Source organism: Biomphalaria glabrata, chromosome 12 (genome assembly GCF_947242115.1).
Source record: "Biomphalaria glabrata chromosome 12, xgBioGlab47.1, whole genome shotgun sequence".
Classification (NCBI taxonomy): Eukaryota; Metazoa; Mollusca; class Gastropoda; family Planorbidae; genus Biomphalaria; species Biomphalaria glabrata.
This window is the reverse complement of record NC_074722.1, coordinates 13269711-13278698: the sequence shown is the minus strand read 5'-3', so window position 1 is coordinate 13278698 and position 8988 is coordinate 13269711. Positions and strand designations below refer to the sequence as shown.

General features: G+C 36.2%; 1 protein-coding gene across 5 annotated transcripts in view; it reads left to right on the top strand.

Moving 5' to 3' along the window:
• Positions 1 to 6794: 6794 nt before the first annotated feature.
• Positions 6795 to 8988, top strand: part of LOC106075243 (Na(+)/citrate cotransporter-like) — a 37626-nt gene continuing 35432 nt past the window's right edge. For 2 of the 5 annotated variants that reach the window (XM_056005690.1, XM_056005688.1), the window contains exon 1: positions 6795 to 7040. The gene's annotated coding sequence lies outside the window, so the exon portion shown is untranslated. Of the gene's footprint in view, positions 7041 to 8159; positions 8397 to 8988 lie in introns of those variants that run through there. The other 3 variants (XM_056005687.1, XM_056005689.1, XM_056005692.1) reach the window with 3 other exon arrangements.

The window sequence follows — 8988 nt, the reverse complement described above, 5'->3', positions numbered from 1 at the left end:
AAGCAGATAATGAAAGGCATCACCTATTTCATGAGTACAAAATGAACATATTCAGTTTAATTCCTTCTATTGCGATGGCCTAGTTCTACTGCAAAGTTGGTATCACTACATCTAATCTTTAAAATAAGTAAAGTATCTTTAAATTGTAGTTTGTGTAACAAGGGTAGGCAATCTTCCCAAACAAGTTCACTTTTAATAAAACGAGTATAGCTTCCCTTTCTCACTATTTTGAACTATTGCTGAACCTTGGTGAATACTTTGATTTATTAAACTGCGGCCGATAATTACTTGTCCTATATTGCTGTCGAAACTGTCTGGGTAGAGCCACATGTATCTCAGACCTAACTTCTCTAATTGTTATTTTACTAACAATGACAATTTACATTCTGAGGACTGACTAAAGTCAAAATACTACACATGATTTCTGAGATTGTATTACAATTCACATATTGAGAACGGATTATCATCTGCCCCAATACTATTGCCTAAACTATTTTTGATATTCTATTACATTTGATAGTGAATGGTGAGGTGGGTAAAATTAACATACATATAATCACTAATGTGTCCATGTTTAGTCTACTGGTTTCTCCTAAATGCATATAATTGAGTGTTTTGTAATTCAACTTATGAAAGATTGTTTTGAAAAGAATTTGCGTATATACTCCAGCATTTCACTTTTTTTTCCATTCTCCAGAATTCGCGTCCATAAAAAGGTCTGATCAGAAATAACATGTGGCTATCTATTGGTAGACTTCATTCCTAAGGTACATGTCCAGTCCCTAACTCTCTCTTCCTAATGTGTGTCTATGACTTATGTCTGGTGATTTATAGTTACCATATGTTCAATTAGACGATTCAGTGAGTGTGCTTGTGATGTGTGTGTGTGTGTGTATACTACACAAAGTTTCGACCTGGATGTTAGTGCACGACCTTGACCTAATAGCGCAGACTCTTGGTGGCCGAACTGATATTCTGGACATCTGGAAATTAAGAGAAAGAAAACGACGGAAGATGGATTTGTGTGTGTATGTGGATAATTGCAGTGACCATGAAGTGAGGACTGAAGCAAGAACCGCGCGGTGTTGGAAAAGTAAGTACATACCAATACATTTTATAATAACTAAGTTTTGTTGAATAAAGCAATGTTGAATCTATCTATCTATCTATCTATCTATCTATCTATCTATCTATCTATCTATCTATCTATCTATCTATCTATCTATCTATCTACTTTCTATCTATCTATCTATCTATCTATCTATCTATCCATCTATCTATCTATCTATCTATCTATCCCTCGCTTTCTATTTCTACTTAAATATATATATATATAGATATTTTTACTAAGTTAGACCAGTTACAATGTGCATACCAAAAGGGAAAATGTATAGATGAAGCCATAGTAACTATGTTAAATTGTATTTACAAACGTCTAGACTCACCAGACACTCATGCAATATTGTTTTTTTCTTGCTTTTTTTTTTCTGTTTTCAACACAATCAAAATCCATTTCCTTATTGAAACAATGGTAGCAACGAAGATAAGTATATATATATATAGTTCAGTGGGCTAGAGAATTCTTTAGACTGAGAGCTCAGAGAGTTAGGCTGAACAGCACAGTATCTAAAAATACGTATTGTTAATACAATACCTCCCCAAGGGGCCGTGACATCGTCATTGTGGTACATTCTATATACCGATGATCTTCAAGCATGGAGTCCTTTTTGTTCCTTAACAAAGTTTGCAGACGACGTGGCTCTTCTTGCCCTGCTTTCAGAGAGCGCGGACGTAAATGTTTATTTAAACGAAGTAAACAACATTTAAATACTGTAATGAAATTTTTTAAAATATTGAATGACAACAACAAAAACAAACAAACAACAACAAACACAAAAAAACTACAAAAACAAAAAAAACGAACAAAAAAAACAACAACAACAAAAAACGAAACAAAGAAATGATTTTAGAGTTCTGAATAGAAAAGAGAAAAAAAAAGCTAGTAGCTGGTAGCTGGGGAGAGCAAGGAAATAGTTCAAACCTTTAGTAGTAGTACCTTTACTTTAGTAGTAGTACCTTTACTTTAGTAGTAGTACATTTACTTTTATAGTAGTACCTTTACTTTAGTACCTCGAGACTGTGTTGGACAATACATTTCACTGCAAACACCGATTACATCACCAAAAAAAGGACATCAAAGATTAAGGCTACTAAGACAACTAGAGGTCTACGAAGACTTCCAAGGGGTCTGCTAAAGTGAAAAAATAAACTGGGTTGTCCAAGGGGGTCTACGATAATAGATTTTATTTAAGCAGGTCGTAACTTTAATTTTAACCTCCCATTAATGTAATTATTTCCTAAACTAATATATGATTTGTACCTTAGTTAATCCTTTAAATATGTATCATGCTATTGAAACAAACGAAAAATTGTTGCATTTAATTTCCATACTTATTTCAATAGCTTAATTTTGTCTCCATGTAACTACTGTTTAACAAAAAGAAAGACTGTACAGCGTTGATTATATAAATTTGGGAATCCTTCCTTCCTTGTCAAAACAAACGTTTGCCCAAGTGACTTTTTAATACGTTATGGAACTAATTACACAGGAGGATCATCTGAGACGATGCCACCCTGACAAAGTAATTACACAGGAGGATTATCTGAGACGATGCCACCCTGACAAAGTAATTACACAGGAGGATCATCTGAGACGATGCCACCCTGACAAAGTATTTACACAGGAGGATTATCTGAGACGATGCCACCCTGACAAAGTATTTACACAGGAGGATCATCTGAGACGATGCCACCCTGACAAAGTAATAACACAGGAGGATTATCTGAGACGATGCCACCCTGACAAAGTAATTACACAGGAGGATTATCTGAGACGATGCCACCCTGACAAAGTAGATAAAGGTTTGAAAAACGTTCGAACAGTCAAAGATAAAGTTTAGAAATATACCCACAAAAAATCTCTCTTTGACAACATAGAGAAGTTGATGGTTTGTGAGCGTCTTACTATATCTCTTGACTTAGAGCAAAATACGGAGAACATTGATTTTTTTCAGCCGTTGTAGTTTTAAAAACTGTTTTACACACACCTACCTCTGATATTATTAAAAGAATTTCTTTAAGCATCAATACAGTTCAAGGCTAATGAGCCCCTCCTGCTTAAAGTTACTAGCTTAGGCGCCAGTTACTCGCCATCGCCCCTTTTCCTGTTAGTGAAAACAATTCTGTGCATTCGATATTTGAGCCACACATGAAAGATCAAGAAATACACGCGAAACTGCGCTTTGCGAAAACTTTTACAATGATACATAAGGCAAATTAATTAATTGATTAATTAACATTTAATGTTTAATGACTGCATAATAAAACAACTAATTCCAATATGAAACATAATATCCATAGCAACTGTGTGTTTGGTGATTCCAGTAATAAATATTAATTGTTATTCTAATTGGTTTAGATTTGAATTTTATCTCTGTAACATTCGATGTAGCTTTAAATTACTTTTTCATTCTTCCACTCACTACAGTTAGAAATTAGTTTTAAGAATGGAGTTGATGAATTTGCAAAAATGCTATATACAAGTTAAGCAGGGGGTCTACCGAAAACCAGAAAACATGTCAAGGGGTCTACGAGACAAAAATTTTTGGAACCACTGATCAGACTAACAAAGCGCAATTTCATGTTTTTAGCTTTTTCAATGCGCTATTTTCATACCACGCTCAGCCGTGCGGTGAGGTCTATTGTAAACCTAAACGCACAATGTTAAAGAGAACATGGAGTATGAATGTTTCGTATGCATGTTTATGTATAAATTGTTAGTTCTATAATTTAATTGTTACTTGTATTTTACAATTGTAAAACAAATTTCCTTATGAATAATACCGATAAATAAAAATATTTATGATATATAATAAAATCGGGGGCGCGGTGGCTAAATGCTTAAGCGCCTGGCTTCCGAACCTTGGGACCTGGATTCGAATCTCAGTGAGGACTAGGATTTTGAATTTCGGGATTTTTAGGGCGCCCCTGTACCCAACTCAAATGGGTACCTGACTTTAGTTGGGGAAGGTAAAGGCGGTTGGTCGTTGTGCTGGCCACAGGACACCCTGCTCGTTAACCGTTGACCACAGAAACAGATGACCTTAACATCATCTGCCCCATAGATCGCAAGGTCTGAAAGGGAAACTTTACTTTACTTTTATAATAAAATAAAAAATTCTACATATATTTAAAGGGAGGTCATGGAAGCTCACATTAGTTTAGTCCTTTTGAAACAATAGTCTCCCTTTGTTAGACCCGACATAAATTTCTGTTGAAAGTTTCGAAAGAAGGGCGACGAAGGTTATTTCTATACCTCATAAAATTAATATCAATGAATATAAGAGTAATTAAAATTATGGAGTGAGAACCAGGAGTATTGTACACTTCATTGTTAAACAAAGGCGAAGTTTTAAAAGATGATACTGTCCATAAGAAGATGTACATATTCCATACATTCTATTTCATCTCTAGTGCCATATTATTTTATAGTCCTGAACCGCCTTTGTTTGTTTGTACTTTTAACATTGTTTGTTTCCCTAAGAAAGGCGGGTAGTACTAAAATGTAGGTCAGAGAATTAAAATACATAGAAAGGTTATTTAAGAATGAGATAAATAAAATGTGGTTTTCTTATTTTAAAGTAGGTGACCCCTCCCGATAAGTCATAGGGGCATGGGACGTTTAGATGTTGACATAGACTTCCTCTAGCCATTAGTTCAATGTGATCTCTATTGCTATGTTTCAATGACCTAGTTCAACTTTTACCCTTCAACCACTCACAGGCAGCCACACACACACGCACACACACAAATACGACATACCTCTACTTGTGCTCTCACATTCCTAAACATCATTTCCTAATTGGGGCTCTTCTGCTCTGTTTACCTGACGTCATCAATACGTCATCGTATTTTCGCTACAGACCTATAATCTGTAAACTGTCCAATGAGCAAGGTACTGAGTAACTGTCTAATGATTATCCTTAACAGACTAGACAGGTCATTTCTATAACAAAGCTTATATCAATGCACTCCGTCTGTCTGTCTGTCTGTCTGTCTGTTACAAATTTTGAACACTTTATTTCTTCCACTTTCCATTCTCGGGTCAAGTTGAAACTTTGCACAATTATTCATTTTTCTCACAAGAAACGTGAACGCATTAAACAATGAACCAATTAGTTAATTGAACAGTGATATAGTGGCAAACGAGGAGTGTCTACTGTCGTTCCATGAATTCCAGAAAGAATCTGTTAGAGCCTTTAGAGCTTAGAGGGTACAACAACGTCCGAAAGAATGAAGAGACAGAATGCAATAAAGATTCATTACGTACACACACCCACACACATATGTATGATATAATAATAATTATAATAATAAGTCTTGTCTTCGAGTTCGAAGATTACTGAGGAATGCAGTATTTCCCGTGGCTGCGCAGCCCCAGATGTGACCTACATATTTTGCCACAACTAGGACAATCATAACCATTGTCTGAGGTATGATTTATATACATACATATATATCAAACTACATGATCTAACATACAAATTATATATCATTCATCTATCCATCAAATATAAAGTCTTAATACAATCATTGTACGTAAAGCCATAATACAATCATCTAACTCATACTAAAATCATCTAACATAAAGTCATAATGCAGTCATCTAGCATTTTTACTAGTGGCACTTAAGTGAGACGACTACGTCTTTGATTTATTTTTAGTTTCATTTAATTCGCACAGTATATAATGAATAAGTGGAGATATAGACTGCGTTGCTGTCGTCTGCAAGAATTGAAGGTATGACTTGGTGAAACTAAATGGTGGTAAAGATGCTGTTGCATATTTTTTTTAGGGGCCGCTGAAAATCAAATCACAAAATACATTTATCTAGCATCCCTTCAAAAAAGTTTTAAAGACTTGTCATCCCCATAAACTTTGCACTCTCTGCAGACATAAAATAGTGGCACTTTGACCCCGCATCTGGTCTTCTTGTTCTTATTTATATCAATCAATTTTGAGTCGATCGAGTACTAGTGAATATAAACAAAGTAATAATAATAAAAACAAGTTCAGCCAGTCACACAATTATGTCACATAGACTACACTCTCACCCTCCAAACATTTGTGGTTGTTGTCAGTGTATTGCTCATAGTGTCGTCTGCTTCTCATATTCGTGTTAAAAAATATTGAAACCTGCCAGTTCAGAGTGGACCACTTCATGAACCGATTTGAGTTTGTGTTTCCTCTCAAAATGTCTTTGTAATCTTTTTTTTATAATTTTTATTTGCAATACAAACTTCAGTGTCACATTTTTTAAAATCATTGTTCTATTTTGTTTGTTAACACAAAATTTACATTCCGTTTAATTGTTAAATTTCTAAGAAAAGGGAAGGAACCGCTGCCCCTTGATTTCACTTCTGAGTCACGTAAGAGGACAATATTTGATGTTAAACAAAACATTAGACAGCCTGTCAGTGCATAGGTGAGTTCGCTCCCTTATAAATTTATCTAAAGGTGTGAAAAATGTATATACGTTCGTGGGCAATCACGCACACAAACACGCACACACGAGGCAGACAAAAGGAGCAAGACGCGTTGAGGTCACTCCAGCCACTTTGTCTACGTCATTCTCATTGACCTATCACCTGACCTAATTTACCTTTGTAATTCCGCGTATATTTATACTCTCATCTAGCCAGTTTCGTTTTTTTTTTACTTCTGGTTTTTTGTCATTGGTGGTTTGAAAAGTCCCGGGTTTTGAGACGTGACAATTTCGTTCCAGGGACATATTCACTAGTGAGACTAAGTGAGACCTCTGCGTCTGTGTTGTGGTGTTATCAGTTTCCTTTAATTCCCAGAGTGTGGCATGCACAGGACTCAGTCGTCATGGACCACGTGGCTGTCGTCTGCAAAGATTAAATGCATGATTTAGTGACCTAAACTTGTAGAATATCGACGTACATTCAATTGGATGAAAGGTAAATTGACTGAACAAAAAAATTAACATTTTTTAAAAATTGCTTTTGTAAAGTGCATCTTTCAAGCTTTAACATTTCTAGTGCACTAGGGTCAAATGTGGGTAGTGAGGATATCTGGTAGAAGATTTTCATGCTGTCTCTAGGATTCAGAGGCGCGGTGGTTAAGTGGTAAAGTGCTTAGTTTCCGAGCCTAGGAGTACCAGGTTCAAATCTCGGGGACGACTGGGATCCTAAAACCTATTATGGGTAGCTGACAATTGTGTTGGGAAAAAAAGGTGATTGGTCGTTGTGCTGGCCACATGATACCCTCGTTAACCTTTGGGGCCACACATTGTCAAGCGTGTAGAGGTCGTGGACGACTCGTGGATAAACTTTCGACACTTTTCCCTGCTTGTACTCAAATGGTCACTGCTTCTGAAGGACGTAGCCTTACATGACCTCTAGTCAGTATGGGACCATCGTCTCGTGCAGTACCACAAGACACCTGAGACAGAGCTCGTTATGAACTAGAGCAGCACTAAAAAAATGTCCCCCAGTGTTCCAGATTTACGCAGAGACTATTCTCTCCGCTCTGGCTTTTTGGTAAAATTATATCCAGATTGAGTCTCTCGATCACGTGATCTCCTCGTTACTGGAGGCCTACAAGCACACTGTTCTCGGGGAGGGGGGGAGATGTTATATCACTCCAGCATACCAGGATATTTGCCTAACAAACACTTAACTTTGTGTGTGTGTGTGTGTGTGTGGACCTGTTGTATAAGACGTTATTGGAGAGAAGGTTTCCGTGCTGCCCTTTAGACGCTTAACAAAAACAACTCCGCTCGATTCAAACTAAAGCCTCCCTTTATAGGCATCGAATGGGATTTTTTCACTCAACCACACATCACTCACTTCAAAATACAAATTCTTAGATTTTTTTAAAATAAAATATTCATAACCTGTTATTACAATAGTTTTGTTTATGCTTATTTTATTGTGTGTCTTAATGACCTAATTTAAAACCTTGACGTCTTATGACGTCTGCTAAGTTGACGACGTGACCAGAACTTCAGGATACGATTGTTATTCTTTGACTATACTATGTCAAAGTAAACAACTTTTTTTTTTCTTAGACTCTGACAACAACCCTATCCGAAGTACGCGATATCCTTCTCTGTATCCGCCCCTTACCTGTGCAGGTAGATTTCGGACAGGTCGAGTTCTTCCAGCTTACGACATTCTGAAAACAAAACTATTACACACTGGTAAGGTAGTAATGGATTGTCTCTAATAAGCTCAGCGCATGTTGGAAAAAGTGGTTATCAATTCAGGATCTTATAACCACAACGTGCTAGCCCATGTGTTTCAGACATTCAGGTAAGTGAATGGGGGCCTACACAGCCAATATGTCATAAGTTTTCTTTTGCTACATTCTTCATTTCTTTTTGGCTGTGCCTAGTTTTGGCGTATGAAGGCCGCTACCCCGTTAAAGCTTAAATATAAATGTTCTTAATATAATAGTAATGGAAGCGTGGTGGCTGAATGATAAAACGCTTGGCTTCTGAACCTAGTGGTCCCTAGGTCAAATCCTGATGACAACTGGGATTTTGACTTTTGGAATTTTTAGGGCGCCACTGAGTCCATAAAACTTTAATGGGTGCCTAACATTAGTTGGGGAAAAAAATAAAGGTGATTAGTCGTTGTGCTGACCACATGATACCCTTGTTAACCTTGGCCCAAAGAAACAGATGACCTTATATTATTAAATCTAAAATCAAGCCTTAGTTACTATGTTCTGTTTGGTTTAATGTACAAATTGTAAAACAAATTTCCTCACGGACAATAAAGATTATTATTATTATCTGTAAAGAAAGAAATACATTTCATTTTTATTTTATCGAATTTACCTTATTCTCTTTCATTTGATATGCGTATTTGTTTCAACACTGCTAATATTTTAAATATGGAT